This window comes from Mus musculus, chromosome 19 (assembly GCF_000001635.26).
Source record: "Mus musculus strain C57BL/6J chromosome 19, GRCm38.p6 C57BL/6J".
Lineage (NCBI taxonomy): Eukaryota > Metazoa > Chordata > Mammalia > Rodentia > Muridae > Mus > Mus musculus.
In genome coordinates this window covers 21,178,152-21,199,846 of record NC_000085.6, presented here as the reverse complement: position 1 = coordinate 21,199,846, position 21,695 = coordinate 21,178,152, and the positions used below count along the sequence as shown (strand labels likewise).

At 40.2% G+C, this 21,695-nt stretch overlaps 1 long non-coding RNA gene across 6 annotated transcripts in view; it reads left to right on the top strand.

Annotated features, from left to right (window-relative positions):
• Positions 1 to 21,695, top strand: part of Gm45918 — a 45,603-nt gene that overhangs the window by 10,843 nt on the left and 13,065 nt on the right. For 5 of the 6 annotated variants that reach the window (XR_386595.3, XR_877753.3, XR_877754.2 and 2 more), the window contains exons 3-4: positions 12,616 to 12,756; positions 13,320 to 13,430. This is a non-coding gene — a long non-coding RNA (predicted gene, 45918). The remainder of the gene's footprint in view (positions 1 to 12,615; positions 12,757 to 13,319; positions 13,431 to 21,695) is intronic. The other variant, XR_877752.1, reaches the window with a different exon arrangement.

Below are 21,695 nucleotides of genomic sequence, written 5' to 3'. Positions count from 1 at the left end.
TGCCACCTCCCTTTTTCTTTTTCTGAGCCTGGATTTCATTATGTAGCTGATGCCAGTGCAGGTCTGAAAATCTGTAGACTAATCTGGTTTTAACATAGAGACACTATTCTTAACTCTGCCTCTCCAGTGATGGAATTATGATATGTGACCACATCTAGCTCATGTTTCAATTTTGATCATGCATGCACACTAGAACTTGAACTGAGCATGCCCAGAAACATTAGCATCTTCCACCTTTCCTTTTGGATGCATGCCCTTTAAATTGAAAATGCTCAAGTGTACCTGCTCCAGTTCTTCCTCTTATGAGTAGTTTAGGCAACACAAGGGGATAGTCCCTGTGTTCCCACCTCTGTTGATGATCATGCCCCACTCTTTTATTCCCAGCTGTACTATGGCTTTGCACCCACAAGATGTGAAAACATTGCATTTGTCTATAAGAGAAAGACTGTTTTTTTTTTTCTAGCAAATACATTATACAAAATATAAAAGGTTGTAGTTATCCCTGATCCTGGATTGTTCGTATTAATCCAAACCATTTATTTTAAACACTATCTAGAGAATTCCATGAGTGCTTATGTTTTGGCATTATGAAATATATTTGAGGAGGAAATTAAGATTTTTGTTTGCAACTAATTTTTATATTCACACTTTAAAACAGGGGTGTAGTTATTTTCCTGATATAACAAATAACTTAAAAGTTTATCTTTGCCTAGCTTCCAAATACAGAGTAAATGATTGTCTGACTTTCCTACTTAGCAATATTATAACATCTTTTATGTTAAGTATACTTGATTTTATTTATTTTTCCTAAAGAACCTGTGTAACAGGAGCTCTATTTTAGCAATGGAGGTGTGCTACAGTGCTCAATGTGGTGGTGGAGCTTGCAGTCTGAATCCAGTCAAACTGGCTGTGAGGCAATGACATTAACCTTTTAACCTACTGCTAAATACAAAGCAACTAAAACCATGCTCTCAACTATAGGCATAGTATGAAGAGGCAGGCAAGAGGGTTAGAACTGGATGCTGAGAGCTCTCATCTGAAATCACGAAGCAAAAAGCAGAGAGCACATTTGAAATGGTATCAGTCTTTTGACACCTCAAAGCCCACCTCCAGTGACATACTTCCTCCAAGAGGTCCTCAGTTCCTAAGCCTTTTGGAAGAGGGTTTCCAAGCCTTCAAATGCATGAGAATGTGGGTGGCATCTCATTTAGACATTCACATCATTATTCTCTTTGTTTTGTATTATTTTGTTTGAGACAGGTTGTCACTGTGTAGCTCTGACTGGCTCTGGAACTTGATATATAGACCAAGTGGGTCTCAAACTCACAGAGCCCTGCCTCTCTTTGCCTCTTGAGTGCTGAGATTAAAGACATGTTCCAATATATATGTATAATGTATACATGTATAGGCATGTATATGTATACATATATACATATATATAATTACATATATATGTGTTTGTGTATATGTATATAATTTTATATGTATGTGTACATGTACGTGACTGAGTGAATGTTCATCACATGCCAGATAAAGTCAGATCAGAGCACTGGGTCCCATTGAACTGTAGTTATGAGTGTTTGTGAACCACCATGTGGTTGCTGCAACCCAAACCTGAGTTTTCTGCAAGAGCAATCCATGTTTTTCAGCACTGATTTCTCTATTTCATTAGTCTTAAATTTAATTTTCTTCTTACCTTAGACAGCTGCTTGAACCTCTCAAATGAGCTGGACTTGGTAGTGAGTGTTTGTCATCCCAGCTCTCAGGAGTAGAAGGCAGTTAGAGAACAGGGGCTGGTGAGATGGCTCAATGGTTAAGCGCACTGACTGCTCTTCCCGAGTTCAAATCCCAGCAACCACATGGTGGCTCACAACCATCTATAATGAGATCTGATGCCCTCTTCTAGTGTGTCTGAAGACAGCTACAGTGTACTTACATATAATAAATAAACAAATCTTAAAAAAAAAAAAAAGAGTTCGAGAACAGCTTGGGCTACAGAGCAAGGTCCCATCTCAACAAAAGGAAACCAAAACAAGAAAACAAAACCTGCAAGAACTTATGAATGGATTGTCACTTCTTGTAGAACAGTCTAATGGCCTCCCTATCTGTGCCTCTTAGGAATCCCTGCCTCCAGTGTTGTTCAATGTGCCAGTAAATTCCTGGCCATGACATGGTCTATGCTCTGAGAGCAACCTTCCTTTCCTTCTCCTTCTTTTGATCTCTGGCCAAACAATCTTACCCTAATAGTAAATTGCTTTGGAAAGAATTCTGTTCTCATCACCCTCTATCCAGCTTGATCGGGGAGCACACCTTCAGCTGTTGGTTGCTGTGGCATTTTTCTTGAATTGAATCTCTACTTGTATAATTATTTGTTTAACATCTATTTCCTGATAGATTGTAAATCTTGTTCAACATTGGTTTTAGAGTTCTCAATACATGCTTGGAACATGATTTTTTTTTCCCCATACGTGTGTGTTGAATAGAGCCAATAAGATTTTGGCAATGATGAAACTGTTTGTAAAAGGTGTCTACACTCATGGTGCTGACCACTGGTGAGGCAAGCAAGCATAGGAAATAGTTTAATGACCTGGACTCTACTTGTTTTGGGTTATGCACTGCCCTCCTAATAACGCAATCCACAGTCTTGCCACTTCACTGGCAAATACAATGCACACACATTGCCCTCCAAACAATGCTCCTAGCAACCTCAGACTCCTAACTGAGCACATACATCTCTCTCAGCAATAGGATGATTTCTTCCTCCATTTGATGAGAATTAGATTTGGACAGATTCTATTCACAGGTACTTTCAGTACATCCTGATTGAAGGGTAACAGGGTTGACTTGATTTGAGTTGGTTTTGCATGCATGGCAGTGAGACAAAACTATCACAACTGAACTTGTCGGGAAAATCTCCAACTACATATCTACAGTCTGTACTCAAGTCTGTGTCTTCCTTGAATCTCTCTGAGTTCAACAACACATCAACTGGGTGTGTAGTGTCGAGCGGAGGGTCAGAGCCCTTGCTGCTGGCTCCTAATGACTTCAGTGAGAATCATGGTAGAGATAAGGCCTCTATCCAACAGTATCATGCTTTAGCGCTAGATCCCACAGCATGTTTGGCACCCCAGCTTCTATATTTATGCTGTATCTATCTGGTCCTTGGTAGGCAGCTCTTCTCCCCTGCATGTTCTAGGCATGTATAACAGCAGGTATAATCCATTGTCTGGTGGTTCTAGCTGACTTAACCAGAGGCCCGCTCATTCCAATCCTGGGACTGACTTTCTGCCTCAGCATCTTTAATTTCAGAGTTTCACCTTCATCAATGTGTCTCACTCTTGGTCAGCCCACTTAACTGTTCCTGCAGGGTGTGTGTGTGTGTGTGTGTGTGTGTGTGTGTGCGTGTTGGGGAACACTTGCCTGGTAATTTCAACTGATCTTAGCTAGAGATTCTTGGGCAGCTAGAACACCAAATGAAGTTCCTACTTTCAGACTAGGATGTACTAGAAATATAGAATATACACCTTGCCTGAACTATGTATGGCTTGTATGTATTCTGATAGGGCTGAACCAAATGCTCACATATTCTTAAGTATGTTGAATGCACTAGCAAGATCTGAATTTTCCTTAAGTTTCTATGTTGAAATCCTAAACTAAGGCCCCTCAGATATGACCATGCAACCAGCTCTGCCTATATGGGTTGCTTAGCCACAAACTCAAGCAAGCAAAGATAAAAATTATTCAAACAAACAAACAAACAAACAAACAAACACAAATTAATAGTGTATTTGTAGTACGTGTACAGATCTGACCTCTCCTCTTCCCCCTACCGTGTATTGTTATTGTCTTTTTCTTTTCTTTTCAGTCCTAGAGCTCAAGCCCAGAATCTGGGATTTCTGCATAACATAATAAGTTAGAAGCCCCACTGATTCAGATGCAGTCGTGAAAGAAAATAGGATAATACACAGTGATATGTATCCCAGGAGGAGGCAATAGCTGTAAACAAATTTATTTAGTAAGCCAGGTGAGATTTCTGCAGGGAATCAGGCTGGGGAACTAAGACAGAAGAGAATAGAGGTTGTAATAATAGAGTGGAGAGAAAGAAATGAGTTGTGTAATGGTTTCTATATGCTTGGCCCAGGGAGTGGCACAATTGAAAGGTGTGATCCTGTTGGAGTAGGTGTGGTTTTGTTGGAGTAGATGAGTCACTGTGGGTGTGGGGTTTAAGACCCTCATCCTAGCTGCCTGGAAGTCAGTATTCTGCTAGCAGCTTTCAGATTAAGATGTTGAACTCTCAGTTTCTCCTTCATCATGCCTGCCTGGATTCTACCATGTTCCCACTCTGTTGATAATGGACTGAACCTCTGAACCTGTAAGCCAGCCCCAATTGGATGTTGTCTTTGTAAGAGTTGCCTTGGTCATGGTATCTGTTCTTAAGACAAGTTGGAAAACTGGCAGTTATGGATTTTCTTTAAGGGGCTGAAGTGGGATCTAGAGAGATGGCTAAGCAGTTAAGAACTACCTGATCTTCCAAAGGTCCTGGGTTCCATTCCCAGCATCCACATGGTGGTTTATGACTGTCACAAGTATAGGTCCTGGGATTCTCATACTCTCTTCTGGGCTCCATGGGCACCACACACTTATGTGGTGTTTAGACATATATACAGTTAAAATACCTGTACACATATAATAAAATACGAAACAAGAGAGGTCGAAGCTCCTCAAGTGCCCACTACTGATGGATGCTGGCAGAACTGCACCTGGGAAATCTGAGCCACTGTATGTACAGTACTTTCCCTTCTCTCAGTTTCTGGACAAATCCTGAGGTCAAAGGTGTTTTGGGATATCTGTGTTCTGCATGGTCAGGATGCCCCACAGGAAGCCTGAAGTTACAATGGTGTGAAACAGACCTGTTCTGTTCCTGACCTGCCTTCCAGTTGGAAGATCTGAAGGGCTAGGGTTGGAGATTTGTGTTGACAGGGGACCCTATGGATGGATATTGAGTTAAAGTGTTTTTATAAACAAACATTCAAGATACAGTTGCCTATTTAAACACTGAGCAATTAGTTAACTCGGATTATAGAGTAGTAGTATCGTATAGCTGCTATGTAGATATGGCAAAAATATTTAAAGTAATATACAAATTATGAAAGTTTAGAAATGGTATAATGGTGATATAAAGGTATCAGGAGTCACAACACCAGTGACAGCCTTAATGGTTTTAAGATTTCTATTTTCTTGATGGGAAAGTGGGAAAGCCCTTGCTGATTCTGCTAGCCTCTGCCTCCTCAAGAATTCATTGAGTCCCATTTGTTGATTATGTTCTACATGTTAGTAAAACAGACAGACAAACAAACAAAGAAACGATCGTTGTCTAGAGTTAAAATCAACGGTTCCTGAGAGGATAAATTAGCCTCTGCAGTTTTTGCACAATGACCTGCCATTTCAGTTTAAACTTGTGATGACATTCATTTCAAAAGACCATGAGAGTAGATTTAAACTAAAACAAGACATTTCTTTTCTTTACTAAATATGAAAATCAAACCTTATTAGACTAAGGTTAGGAAGTACTGTTTTTCATTTCACAATGGGAGAAGAGAGAATTCTCAATAGAGAACGTACCTTTAGCCCTGTCTTGTGTCCACCTTGGCCTCAGGGAAAGTACATATGACCTACCCAGAAGAGCTCAGACACAAGCATCATTGACCAAATATGCACAGCACAACTGGGCTGCTGTGATACAAAGGGTCAGGTGAGTGCTCTGTGCACAACACGAGCTGCTTGAGACCAGGAGGTCCGGGCTAGGGAAGGCAAGAGGAAGACACCATCCAGATTTCTCAGCGTAATGAAATAAAAGATGGGAGTCAAAAGGGGACACGGGGAGTTGAGCCTGAAAAGTACCTCAAAAGAGTTTATTAGACATGGTTCCCTCTGAATTTTATGATTTTAAGGTAACCTGTCTTAATCAGCTTATGTTCTTGTAATAAAATGACCAAAACTAGGTATTGGACAGGCGTTGGAAACCTACTCTTCTGATTCCAGAAGCTGGGAAGTCCAATATCATAGTTTGGTTGGGAACCAGCCCCTGTGGCTTCTGGTAAAACCTTGATATATCCGCAGGATGGAAACGCCAAGGGCAGAGTTGATGCTGTGTCCTCCTGCGACAGACGAAATACATGAAAGGGCCCAGCGCTCTCCTCCTGCCCTTTTCAAAGGTCACCAATCCTTTCATGTGGGCTCTGCACACGATTTACTTGCCTCTTAGAGGGCCCTCTTGGTAATTAATCATGTGGATTTACATTCAAATGTATTAGTGATGGAGGGACTCGCATATCGAAGCCACAGCTAGCATGCTTTGCTTCTCAGCCTTCCCCACAAGAAATACGTCTTTCTGTGGGCCCTACTAATATACGACCACTAAATGACAGAATACACTTGCAGGAGCTTTGGTCATTTGGATGGTCAGGTCCACATTGATGGGGAACCTGGTAGGATAATGCATTAGTGATGCTGTGGAAAAAGCAAAGGTTTTCTTATTCTCATATTTGTAAATTAATTGGCCATGTAACCCCACGTGCTAACAGGACAGCCTCAATGGGCCCTTTGTCTTTTGCCTAACCAACCCTTCTCATAGATGTGTGTTTGTTTACTGGGCTGGAGGTGTCCCTTAAATACCAACAGTGTCCCTTCTGATGTTCTTGTGGCTGGTTCCTCTGCTTTTCTCCTTTAAGTCATAGTAATTACAGCAATCAATTTTGTCCAGGATTTAGTCGCTGCCGCTTTGTTACTCTGTGAAGTTCAGAGCACTCCACATGCAATATGTCACCGCTTCCTTGGGACAAGGAATATGAGAAAATCCCAACTCAGAGTGAAGAAGCAGGGACTCACAAAGGTTAACTGATTCCGTAAAAGGTCACTCAGTTAAAAGCACAGGGAATGGGACTGAGCTCAAGTCTTGGTTTTGTGCTTTCTCTCTGGCACTGTTGCCTCCCAGGAGGCTTCACTGACGCTAGAATTGGGCTTGGTAGGAATCGCTGGATGAGACCTCAGAGCATCATTACCTCCAATCCCTCCCCCAGAAATCGAGGACAAGCCCTGAATGTCATCTCTGATAAGTTGTCACTTGGCTTTTCCTCAGACATCATAAATGACCTTCAATGTGGTGACGCATGAGGCAGCCCAGACCGTGTTTGGATATCTCTGATCATCACCCAGATTCTCCACATTTTGAGTGGAAATAATTTCTCTCCCTAATTTCACCTGGCTTTATTCTGTTGTTGGGATTTCTACCAACAAACAAACAAACAAACAAACAAACAAGCTTCTATTTTTTCTGATGGGCAGGTCTATCTATCTATACATTGTGCAACTCAAATGCACTGATAGAGTTTCCTGTGTCACCCAGACTCCTTTCTATTCTTACAGCAGAGCCAAGCCGTGTTCTGCCTGTGACAGTCCTTTGCATCCATTTTTGTGAGCAGCTCATACTTGTGCCTGTTAGCTCAGAATGGCGAGCTCGTGCATATGAAGTCTAGCTTTGCTTTAGAGTTTGTTTCATGGAGATGGTAAGGATGCATCTGAACAGCAGCCTTCTTTTTCTCTATGTGACCTAAGGCATTTAGACACAGGGTTTATGCCTGGTCCTCTTGAGAACCTGGCACTAAACTGTCAAACCCAACAATTTATATATTTATAACATAAAAGCAAGAGACCATATAATAAAAAGCACACTTTTGTCAAGATGGAGGGCTAAGATTTTTGAGGAAAATGATGAGGTAGTTGTGGTGTTGAGTATTGTCAACTTGATGGAGTTTAGAGTGACATAGGGTATAGGCCTCTGGCTATTCCTGTAGAGAATTACCTTGTTTGTGTTGTAACTGAGGAAGGAAGACCCATCATGACTATGTGAAGGTCTTTCTCTCAGTGAGGAATCCTGGACTCTAAAAAACAAAACCAAGCTAAGCACTAACACACATGCATTGTTCACTTCTGACTGTGGACACTTCTGCTTCCAGCTCCTATTGCCTCAATTTCCCTGCCATGATAGACTGTATGAGACAGGGTTTCTCTGTGTAGCCCTGGCTGTCCTGGAACTCACTCTGTAGACCAGGCTGTCCTTGAACTCAGAAATCTGCCTGCCTCTGCCTCCCAAGTGCTGGGATTAAAGGCGTGTGTGTGTGTGTGTGTGTGTGTGTGTGTGTGTGTGTGTGTGTGTGTGTGTGACACCATGCCCGACTCAAGTTACTTTTGTAAGGGTATTTAATGATATCAACAGAAGAGAGACAAAGACATTAGTTTTAACTGTCAATGGGACCCTTGGTGTGAGCCCCGAGGAAGATGGAATTGTAAAAGACTGCCGAGGACAACTTGTGTTATAAATGTATACCACATATATATGGAGGTGTGGTCTTGTTAGAGGAGGTGTATCATTTGGGGTGGGCTTTGAGGTTTCAAAAGTTCTCACCTTTCCTATTTAGTGCTGTCTGTCTGTCTGTCTCCTCCTCCCACTTCTCGCCCTACTTGCAGATAAGGATATAAGATCTCTGCGGGCATGCTCTAGCACCACGCCTGCTACTATGCTTCCTGGCTTGATGACCATGGACTCACCATCTAAAACTAACAGAGATCCCCCTACCTCCATTTCTCAAGGAGCTAATACTATGATCATGAGCCATCAGGTTTGGCAGAAAAATGTCATTTTGTTGAATTAAGCACAATAGTTATTGGATCTATGGGTTTGACAGCTAATATTTCAATTTGCGATAGAAGTTTCCAGGAGGCCCAGGAACTTTTTCTGTTGTGATGAAACTCTTGAAGTTTGTAAACAATACTCTACCTTGTTACTGGGGCTGACTGTTTTGTTTGGGGGCAGCACCTTTCCTTTCCCCTGCTGTGCTCTGTTGCTGACTAGGAAGATGATTTGGTCTATCCTATAGGATGCTAGTGGGTCACCTCATCACATGGCAAATCATTCCCATTTGGGGGCCTCTATTTCCTTATGTGAGAAGTGAGGACATTTGACTGGGTTGTGTTTTTGTTTTTGTTTTTGTTTTTTTTCCCAGCTCTGAGGAACACAAATGCTTCCTTCATCTAATAAAGCCTTTTATATTTGTAGCCACAATACCATTATGTTGTTTTCTCTTTCCTCTTTCTAAACCTCCCCACCCTTCAATGTCTAGCCCTTTTGCTCTCTTTTCCTTTAATTGTTGAATACACACACACAAACACACACACACACACACACAAATATATAAATACAGCCTCCCAGTCTGTATAATGTTACTTGTATGTAAGTTTTCAAGGCTGACCATTTAGTATTGGATAACTAACTGGTGTGCTCTTTCCTGGGAAGAGCATTTCTTCTGCTCTCAGCATTCCTTAGTTGCCTGTAGTACTTGGTCTAGAGTTGAGCTCTACTGTGCTTCCCCCTCTTTTACATGCATGCCTGTTGATGTTGTCCTTGTTTAATTCATGCCTTCCTTCTTTTTGTGCTATGGTAGTTTCCTGCCATGTAGTGGCTTTATAGTGACATGTCCTCTTTTGAGAGCAATGGTGTTGCAATTCTATATATTCCCTTGAACAATACTATAGATGCATACCTTTGTCATTCCCGAGGTTGAGAAAAGTACATTTAGGCTTCAATGTGTGACTGACTTTGACCAACGGGGCATTAGCAGATACGATCTAAGCATAAAATTAATCTGTGCTTGGCACTGTCCCAAGAAGAAAAACAGAGCCAGACCTATGCACAACGCAAAATTATGAGCCCATCTCATATAAGTTAAACACCCAGTAAGTGCATGAATGAGAAACAAATGATTTATGGGTTTGTTGCTGAAATGTGTAGCTGTTTTTCAAGCTCAATTAGCATGAAATTAGACAAGTCAAGTTCATGATCTGACCTAAATTTTTGCTTTCAGTGGATATGATACACACTTTCCTTTTGAACTTGTTAAATATTAACCTTCAGTGTTTTATTTTATAATATATTAATATTTTATTTGTATGCATCACAATCAAGGCCCCAATGTCCTCACACCACTATTTTGAGGCAGAGACATGCCCTGTAACCTAGGCTGGCTTTGAACTCAGAACCAATCCTTCCTTATCCTTCAGAAGGCTGGGATTAGATGCACATACCTGTACCCTCTGGATAAAACCCTAATCCCTTGTACACACAGTTTTGGTTTAGTTTGTTTCGGAGTGATGTCATTCATGTAATGCCATTCATGGACGTAGAGATGGATTTATTGCTCAAACTGTTTCATTTATGAGTGCAACTCTTGATTTCAAAGGCTGAAATAAACCTCATTAACCCCGGGTGCAAAAATTCGAGTTTTCATTCATGGTAGGAGCTGTAGCTTCTGAACTGCAGACTCCTTGCTCCTTGACTCTGGCTTCTAAACCACAAACTTAATCTGCACATTTTTACTTCCTGCTGTCCAGCAGTAGGGAGGAATTGCTTCGCAAGGAGTGGCATCAGCAGTCTTTAGGGACTTAACATGAAAGCATATTTTCCTACCATGCTGTGCTCCAAATTTAATTTGGATTCTTAGGGGGGAATAACTGGCTGTTTTGCAGTTGTTTAGGGTACAGCATTTACCTTCTACAATTAAGTTTTCCTCTGTTCTTCCATTATAAGATCAAACAGGGCAAGCCCCTACTTGTATCTTTGAAAGCTGTGAGTTTGCAGTGCCTGTTAGTTAGCTTTGGTCTAATGGCTACTAGCTGTTTTGAAATTTGATGGGCTTATAGTCTGTATACAAGACATTATTGGGATTGCTCATGGAGTAGTAACAAAACTCAAGACATCCCCAGGTAATTGGAATAAAGAAAACATATTGTGTTCTCACATCGTTTTTTCAGAGGATCCATCAGCTTCATGGTTAAGAGACAACTCCCATATTGTCTGTAAACCTTTCCCTCTTACTGTTCCACAAGCTTTCCAAGCTGAAACTCAGAGAATTAAGCAAACACAGATCATAATGGAAAGGGTGACCATAGTTAGGGATAGAGGAGACCTAGTGTTGCAACTAAAAGGAAACTGGTTTTCAGCCAATGATGGCATTGAAGTATTTTCCTTTATAACAAGGAAGAGATGGCATTGAAGTATTTTCCTTTATAACAAGGAAGAGATGGCATTGAAGTATTTTCCTTTATAACAAGGAAGAGATTTCCCCTGTACAGTACAATGATGATTGGTATAAATTATCTAGGAATGGAATAATCTTGCATAAATTGTTAAATTATAGATTAAGGACAAGGAAGGAGAGGACTAAGTAGCCCTTCAGGGGACACAGGAACACTTGCCCAAACTATTTTGGAATTTATACATTGCCAGTCATGGAAGGACATGGAAAGTGTGTTAGTCAAATAATATATCAAAACATGAAACTTAAACTAGTGGGAATAGATCACAAAATACATCTTTTTTTCAAAAAAATTAATAATTTATTAAGCATATTGCATTCTTTTCTTGAATAATTCTTCGAATTTAGTCAGCATTATATTTATACATCAAGCATCATATACTTGCTCAGCCAAACCATTCAACTAATTGTCATGTGTATGTGTGGTTTATGACTTCAGAGTAGAAACTTTGTACAGAGCAAACTTTAGAATTTTAAGTATTGAGCTATTCCAAACAGCATGAATGTTATGAAGATAAGGAGATTCTGGCTCAGAGACCTTGAAATTGGCATTCAGATTCAAAGGCTTGCCTAGACTAATCTCTCTCGAAATTGCCTTGCATTTGATGCACTACAATCTGTATGTGGCTGTCAGTGGTTTTATGTGTATTAATATCTTACTCACTAGAAAGGAAGATGTTGTGTTTATTTACTCTGTGAGTGCACACTATGGGGCAAGAAAGGAAGCAATGGGTATTTTGTTTGTTCTTCATCTTTCATGGGGTGGGGGAGCAAGGAGGTCTAGGGGTTTACCAGAAAGCTTAATTCCCAACGTTTAATAGTAGTGTTTGAACATTTATGACTTTCTCATTAGACATGAGACAGATCATAAAGACATTCCTCTTGACTCTGGCATACAATCATAACCACAGCAGGATTCTCTTGTCTTCCCATTCAACGTGTCCCAAACCAAGAGGCTCATGGTACACCTTGTGTTCTTGTCCAGCCTCTTACCCATGCTCTAAGAAGCAACACCCCCACAAATAAAAACAATTTGACCTATAAATATTTTTACCCTAAAACTTTCTGAATAAGAATGATGGGAAATAATTTCTAGGTCTTTCAGCTCTTGTTTCTTGCTTAAGTAGGAGACCTGACTCACTCTAAGTGGTATATAAAATCAATTTCAGTTGGAAGAATATGTCCACAATTCTCCAGGACATATTCTCAGGCAGTGGGGTATATTTTGCCTTCTAGCCATAGCTGTGCTTTTCCACAGATATGTTTAGGAAGTGCTTGGGAGCCAGTTTTTTTCTCATTATCCACTTGGTGTGTGAACCAAGGACACAGAATTTACTGGACACAAATTTTCCTTTTCGTTACTCAGCTAATAAGTGAGGACAATGTGAAGCCAATTTACACTCATTTAAAACATTCTTTGTGTGGGCATTGTCTTTTATTTAATTTTATTTTTATTCTGTTGCAGGTTGAACTGGTTAAGATGATGCTAGATTTCATCCAGTGTGGACAATGAAACACACAGCAGGGACTGTCATCTGAAGAGAGGGAACAGGCAATGGACTGGTGGGGATAACCGGACAAGGAACACTGGTACTTGTAAAGGCAGGTCCGTAGGGAGTCTGGGGAGGAGTCAACCCAGAATTTCTTGGGAATAGTGCTGCTAATATTTTTGATTTCAGAATTTTGAAAAATAGAACTGGGAGAAAACAAACTGCTCTTCTAGGTCACCCAGTTTATGCTATTTTGTTATGGAAGCCCTGGAAAAGTAATGTGCCAATTACTTGTTTATAAAGAAGCAGCATAGCAATTGGGTGCCATGGAGTTATTTGACTTGATTTATAAATAGTGTTAATTGACCTTTGTTGGAGTCCTGTGAAATAGGCACTTAACATGGGACATCTGGTCAAGCCTTTGGGCTTCACTCCCAGGAGATGCTAGTAGATCACTGTAGGTGAAGCACGATGGTTTAAATTCCTTGATATGGTTAAGACCTATCTCTGTTTATTCAGTTATGAACTGCTAAACTCTCTACCCACTCAAGATTCATTGTGTGTGTGTGTGTGTGTGTGTGTGTGTGTGGTTGTGTGTGTGGTTGTATATATGCCATGGTGCTCATGTATAGGCCAGAAGACAACCCACCCAAGTGTCTTCTCTTCTTCCACCATGCAGGCTCTGAGGATTGGATTCAGGTCATGAGGCTTGCCCGCAAGTGGCATTTGCCATCTCACCAGCCCTCCCCAATCAAAGACAATGTCCACACGAAGGATGTTTTAAATGAAGGTAAATTGGCTTCACAAACTTATTTTATGAATGTGGTTCTTCCTCTTTCATTGGATTCCTTTAGTTAAGGGTTTGTCTATCTTTTCCAAGAACTTACTCTTTGTTTTGTTGATTCTTAGTATTATTAACTTTTTCTTTCCATTTGTTAATTTTTACCCTTATCCTAGTGACTAGGGTTTGGCTTGCTCTGCCTTTGCCAGATGCCTGGCTTTAGTTCTCTTTTTCAATGTTAAACAAATTAGAGTCACCTGATGCCTTTAGTAACACATTTAAGAACTTCAGAGTCACCAAGATCCACCATTGTCTCCATTAAAAAGTGGGTGTGCTGGGGAGCAGGGCCGGGTGGGGGGAGGGTATAGGGGGCTTTGGGGATAGCATTTGAAATGTAAATGAATAAAACATCTAATAAAAAATGACTTAATTTTTAAAAAAAGGAAAAGAAACGGAAACACTTTCTTTTGAGTGAATTTGATGAAGATCGAGTCCGATTTGAATCCTCAGTTCTCTCTCTCTCTGGATCTTTGCTGTTTACGTTCTGTGGCTATTCGCCTATCTGCAATCTGTTAGGTGTCTTTGCCTGGTCTGACACATGCATGTGTCTGAATCTGTGCCTGTACTGTGTTTGTGTCTGTCTGTCCATCTGCTGTCCCTAACAAAGGGCTTTGCTTTATATTTACTGAAAAGGGGAAAAAAAAAAAACATTTAGTGGGAAAGGAATGACAAATTTTACAGAAAATGCTAACAGAATTTTCTAAGAGAAGTCTTTTTACTGATCTCAACTGACTCATATTAGCAAACATAACCACAGACATTTTAAGCTATATCCACATGTTGTTTCCAACACTTATTAAGATATATAATTGTTGTATAATATTTCTTCCAACCTGTTGGCTGGTTTGGGACAATGATTACCACAATATACACATAAATTACTCTGAATCTATGGCATAAAAGAGTTCATAATTTAAGATAAAAGTTATAGGTAGGTTTGGGTTATAAAAACTGATCACATGGGCAATCCAAGGCATAGAAAGGTTGTCACAGTGTTCTCTTAAAGGTAGATTAAACTAAAACAGGCTAAATACACAGTAGCAAAGCCGCTTAAATACGTAGTCTCAAATGATTTCCATCGAGTATTAGTAACTTTGCTGTAAGGTCTGCCAAAAGTTCGATTTTGGGGAGGCATCAAGAGATATTTCCACACAAATATCACTGCAAACTGGGAACTGGGAAGCTCAGCCTACAAATTGCCCCCATCAGGTTGGCTTCTAAGCATATCTGTTGGGGGTATTGTCTTTACTGTAAATATATGTAGGAGGGCCAAGCTCACTGTGAGCAGTGCTAGTCCAGGCAGATGGGCCTCTGCTATATAAGCAAAGTATGTGAAGGCCAGATGGTGGTGGTGGATGCCTTTAATCCCAGTATTTAGGAAGCAGAGGCATGTCAATCTCTGTGCATGCAAGGGCAGCCTGGTTTACAAAGCTAGTTTTAAGACAGACAAGACTACATAAAGGGACCCTATCTTGACCAACCAACAAGGAAAAAAATGTATATAAGAGAGCCAGGAACAACTTTCTGTGGTCTCTACTTAGGATGGGTTATGGCCTGACGAATATATCTAAAAAGACCCTTTCCTACCCAGGCTGCTTTGGGTTAGAATATTTTACTCCAGCAACAGACAAGCAAAGCACTACCGTCGTCCTAGTGGGTTGTTCCCCTAAAAGTGGGAAGAGCTCTTTAAAGAAATCTTTTCTCATCTGTTTGACTTGAAGCCCATTTTGTCAGATTTCAAACAGTGACACTGCTTGTTTCTTGTTTCTTGACGTCATTTGCTTGGCTCCTCTTTAGTCATCCCTTCTCCCTAAGTAAGGTACTGTCTGTCTTTTTGTGGTGAGGTGCATTCTTGGAGGCAGCAAATAGATGGCTTCTGCTTTGTTGTTGTTGTTGTTAATCCAAGCTTACTGTGCCTTTTAGATAGGGAATTGAGATCTGAGATCTTCAATGTTCCGAGTTGTTATTGAAAAGCGTGCACTGATTCCAGTCATTTTGTTAATTTTGTAGTGTATTTTTCTTTTCTCCTTCATGGTCAACTATTATTCTAGCATGGTTTTTATTTGACTTAGCTCTATTATTTTATTTTCATCATTTCAGATTTTTTTTTCCTTTGTTGAAGGTCTCTTTCACATCATTCATCGCCTTCCTTATTTTGTTAAGTTGTTTGCTTGGGGTTTTGAATATACATAATCTTTATTTTGTGTTCTATGGTTGGGATTTCATCTAATGTATTCCAACTAGATGTTAATACTGCAAGGTTAATATTTTCAGAGTAGTTTTGTTGTGTTTCTGTTTTGTGGTTCTTATGTTACTATGTTGGGGTTTATGCCTCTGGCATTGGTTTGCTGCTTGGATTATATGTTTTCTATTAGCTACATACTTTCCGTTGAGCTATTTACAGTGTTCAAGTGGGATGTGGATGTAGAGTATGTATGTAGTATGTAGTAGAATATGTAGTATGTAGTTTAGACAGTGATTCCTTAGTCCAAAGTTTCAGAATGCCTGGTATAAACTCTAAATTATTTATTAAATCAATTGTTAACTGGAAGATGACCCACAGATGCTTGATACTATCACAGTAAAGATGTCATGCTAGCCAAGCAGAATCAGGACCCTCTTTGACTTCAGTAACTGTTGGAGCATAAACAACCAAGGACAGTGTGGTGCATACTCAGATTTTGGGTAATAAGATTAGAAGCAGGAAGGAACATGGCTGAGTAGGATAAGGTCTACTCCGTGCTCCCATACCTCCAATCAAGGAATTAGTATGTTAAAGCCCTAATACCTAGTATCTCGGCCATTTAGAGAAGAAATTAAGTTACAATTAGGCTATTAACCCAATATGACTGATGTCTTTTGAGGAAGAAATCAGGGCACTCAGATACTGCAGTTACACGTAAAGATAAGAACCAATCATTATGATTTGAGTGTGTCCTTCATACATGTGTTACATGAGCAGCTGCCTCTGTGGGTGGATGAATGGCATCACTGCCTGTGTAGTTAGGTATCACAGAAGCGGGTTCCTGAGACTAAATGAGTTTAGTTCCCTTCTTTGTCAACACATGCTCTTTGCCTTTCCATTCCCCACTCAAGCATGGATAAAGGATTTGACGGATGCCAGCACCGGGTTGGCCTTCCCAGCCTTGGGACTGTGCACTGATACATTCCTATTGTTCACATATAACTCACTCACAGCCTTTCCTTTTACATCAGTATGAGATGAACTGAACTGAATCACAGGACACAGAGAGCAGGCAGGGCCTAGAGGAAGCTAAAGGAAACCTTTATCCCAGTCATCTGCTTTCCCAAACTGTAAGGCCAGAAGTAACCTCCGGGGACTTATATACCTGGAGGCCAGACTGGGTCATCTGGTGACCTGTTCTCGTGTTCTCCATCTTAGTCCCTTGAGATACAGTCTTGCTCAGAACTGCCTGACTCTGCTTCACTCTTCCACACCTCCAACATGGAGATTTTCAGTATGTGTACAGCCTCGCCTGGCTTTTTATCTGGGTTCCGGGGATTTCAACAGGTCCTCTCTTTTGTCTAGCAAGTGCTCTTACTGGCTGGGCTAGCTTTCCCGACTCCAGTAACCATTTTAGGATCACCACCATCCCCTTTTGTGTGGCTTTTACTACTTATTTAAAAGTAGTTTAAGGAGTTTTGAATAATCCCTTTAGGATACAATGTTGCCAGATAAAAACAGCACTGGGCTACTCTTTTAATATTTTCTTTTTGTCTCAAAAGTTACAAGGAGCTTTTTTATTGTGATGTTTATAATTTTTATTTTAAAAACAACATATGGTTAAAAATTACACATGGTCATTATGAAAATCTACAAAAATCAGAAAAAAAGTTACAAAGTAGAAAATAAAATCACTTGTAATTTAATTTTTCACAGTGAAAATTTCTTTTTTTTTTTTACTTTTTCTTTTTGGTATTATTAAATTTCTTATTTTTTTCTATAGAGATATGAAATGCAGGTATTTATTTCTATATAGGGTTTGTTTGGGAGTGCTATTTTAAAATTTATTTTACATCTACTTTTGTTTTATGCATATGAGTGTTTTGTCTATAATGTATGTCTGTGCACCATGTAAGTACCTGGTACCCTAAGAAGTCAGAGACATGAGACCCATGGAATTGGAGTTACAGATGTTTGTGAATCACTGTGTAAGTGCTGGGAACCAAACGCTGACCCCCTGGAAGAGCAGCCAGTGCTCTTAAGCACTGAGCCATCTCTCTACCTCAGGATGTTGTTTATAGTGTCCCATTTCCTTCCCAACTGAGATTTCCAGTGAAGGCTGAGCACATATGCTTCTAGAGTAAGTAATAACCATCTTGGAGTAGCAGATGTTGGTTCTAAAGGACAGATACTTCCTGAAGTCATATATGCACTTTGCTGAACCTGTGAAGTGCAGGGGTGAAATTATTGCGACTAGTTCCTTCTACTGTAAGAATTGAACTCTATGTATTTTTCTGTCCCACATTGCAGGGACTCACTTTACACAGACCAGTTTATGTGACAGGAAGTAGTACCATTTTGATTTTTAAAATCAGTGACAAGAGTGGTGAAAGAACTGAGGGGCAGGTTGTCAAACTTGCCAGCTGGGAGATCCTGAAAACAAAGAGGACACTTTGGCAAAAACATAATGTTCCTCACTGAAGGCAGTCTGGACAGGAACTCAAACAAGGCAGGAACCTGGAGTTAGGAGCTGATAGTAAGGGCATGGAGGAATGCTGCTTGGTTGCTTGCTCCTCATTGTTTGTTCAGCCTGCTTTCTTATAGAATCTAAGACCACCCTGCCCCCAGGGGCAGGCTTCACCCACAGTAGATCCCACAAGGGGCTGGGCCCTCTCCCAAAATTACTAATTAAGAAAATGCCCTACAGGCTGCCTTATTTCTCCTGGTCCATAGCCTGGAACATGTATCAGCCTCCTTGGCTTCTAGCTTCCTAACAAGCAATAACTTCTATAAGCTGCTGGGCGGACGTAGGACACAGGTGACAGTGGCTACCATGCAAGAGGAGTTCCCTGAGTACTGCTGGCAGTTGGTGCTATCATTTTATAATTTTTGTTGACAGCTAAAAGCCTGACTTTTCATAAGCACTCAATCTCCAGTGTTTTGATAGGTTGAACTTATTGGGGTAAAGATGTCTAGGCTATAAAACAAGCACCAGCAAACTTTAAGGTTATCAGGCAGAAAAAGATAGAGAGACAGAGACAGACAGACACATAAAGAGGTTGTCACCAGTAGCTATGCAGAGGATCTAATGAATTTCCACTTTTACCACATCTTCTCCTAACCCTGTAGGTTTAAGAAGGAGCTAGGGCTATATGACAGTAATAGAAGCCATCATATTTGGGCAATGGTGGTTTTCTTTTTTGGGGGGTTGGGGGGGTTGCACTCCACAGCCTAGAACACTCTGAAATTCACTGTATAACTCAGGCTGGTTACTCCTGTCTGTACTCCTGCCTCAGCCTTCTAAGCAGTGACATTACTGCACCCTCGTGTCTAGCTTTGGAGCAGAGTTGGTGATGGATTGATATTTAACAAAATAGAATTAGCTATGGTAGATCTTTGTAGTGAATGTTATTATCATATCTATACTCTGCCTCACGTATGGTACAAAAAGGGATTATAGTCAGCGGTGGCCAATCAGATCTGAGTATGGTCAAGCCATGTATTTCACAGCTGTTCATTGCCTCCTTAGCACTGTCAGAAAGGATTTCATTGTACTTCATTTCAGAAATAAAATTTGTGATCGGATTGATTGCACAAGGTTTGGACTGAAGTTTCTTCTTCATTTAAAATAACTTTTATTCGATTTCTGCCATGTGCCAGCTGCTTTTAAAATGCCATTCTGCTACATAATCCATGAAAAGAAAAGAATTAGGTATGCAAATTAAAACTGTAAAAAGAAAGAGAGAAAAACAACAGAGGTCATGTTCCTCTCATAGAATTTAAAATAAATCCACTTAAAATTATGTGTATGTATATATATATATATATATATATATATATATATATATATATATATATGTTAGATTAGATTTAAATAATCTTTGGAAGTAGTTCTATAGAGTACCATAATCTGGATGTGGATGTCTTATTAGTCACCTCTCCATCACTGTGTTAAAATACCGTGACCAAAGCAATTTGTGGAAGAAAGAGTGTATTTGGCCTTAGAGGTTAGAAACCATGGTGGCAGAGCAAAGGCATGGCAGCAGGAACAGGAAGCTAAAGCCTTACATATTGAGCTGCAAGCTTGAAGTAGACAGTGTGGACTTTTAAACTCTCAAAGCCTGGCCCCAGTGGCATACTTCCTCAACAAGGCCACACCTCCTAAATTTCCCAACAGTGCCATCAACTGAAGACCAAATGTTCAAAATGGGGAACATTTACCATTCAAACCACCAGAGATATAAGGCTTGCTTTGTACCACTAGTAAATGAAGCCTTATTTTGGTATTAATGTCTGGAATAATAATCCTCACTGTTAGAATTATCGTTAGGAGTATGACACACGATGCATGTAAAAAACAACCGATGAAGAAATTGTCAAGCATTCTTAGCCATCAAAGGTTCAAAGTATCACCATGTGAACAGGCTATGCAAATCAAACACTTTTCATACACCTCCCACCTTTGCGGTTCACAAAATATATACACCAAGTACATTTATTGTATTGGCCATCGGAGTTCTCACTGACATTAAGCTCCCCAATTTGGGAGGGCCCTTTAAATAAGAAGGCTATAATTGTGTGTATAGATAGACTAACACTAATATTGAAAACTGCATTGGTAATAAAAATGGTAAGACAGACTAAGAAGAAAGCCTAGGATATTGAAAAGACTTGTTCTAAATCTATGTTGGCTCAGTATCCTTATGGCTTTAAATTATTGCCGTCTTCACATGAAGCAAACCCACAGACACCTGGATGCCCTCCAAGTATATTACACAGTTTCTCATTTTTCCAAATATTTAAAATGTCCCAATTATATTTGTGAAAAAAAAAAACACACCAAGGAATACATAGTTGGTTAAAAATACCGTCCATTTCATTCCTCTGATTATTTCGTATGCAGATGTTGCCAAATCCATTTGTTAGTCAAGCTGTGTTTCCTGGAAGACACAGGGATAATCAACCCGGAAGCTCTTCCAGAGAGATTGTTAACCAGGGGTCACAGTAATGTCTTCAAGGTCGGCTTCTTTCTATGAGCTCCTCTTTCATCAACCCATCAAACCCATAAGGACACATGATCTTTTTCTCATGTGAATTTCCGACTTTTCCTATGATCAGGAACTTTTATGAATTGTTCAGGATCACCTGCGCAAGCTCTACCCCCAGACCGTGCATAACACTTTTAAAAAGGTTGTTTTATCATTTGTGTTTGTGATTGTTTTGTCTTACTACACACGTATGTTCATCACATGTGCGCCTGATGCCTAGAGAGGCTAGAAGAGGGTGTTGGATCCCCTGTAGCTAGTGCTACAGTGGTGAGCTACCAGGTGGCTACTGGGAACTGAACCCAGGACCTCTTCAAGGGTGTTACGTGTTCTTAACCAGTGAACCATATCCTCACACTTATTTTTGTGCTTTCTGCTTTTGTTCTTTGAGACAGGATCTCACTGTGGAGACCTGGCTGACTTGGAACCCTGTACCTAGATCAAGATGGCCTTTGCCTCAGAGACATACAAATATCTCTGTCTCTGGCAGGGTGGAATTAGAAGCACTCAGCACCACACCAGGCCTAAGCTTCTACTAAGCTTAACTCCAAGTGAACTGCTTAAGAATGCAAACCATATCCACAAATGTCTGGGGGTTTTTTGTTTGTTTGTTTTTGTTTTTGTTTGTCTGAGTAATATAACTGTGACTTACCTTTGTATTGGAGACATGTCTCCATTTTGTGTTTTTCTTTCTAATTTCTTAGATATCTTATATAGTGAGACCTTCACATACTGCCATGTATATGTGGCATAGATTGTTTCAGCAACATGTCTTTGGCTGATTTTCTCTTTTAATAACTTATATAGATCGCATATCTCACATGCGTATATGTATGTACACACATGCACACTTTTCTCCTTCTCATCTTTGTGGTGCTAGGAATTAAATCTGGGTGCCCAACCAGTAAAACAGACCCTCCATCCTGTTGTAGATATTCTTATGACAGAATAATCTGTAAAAATGGCTCCAACTAGTTCTTTCTT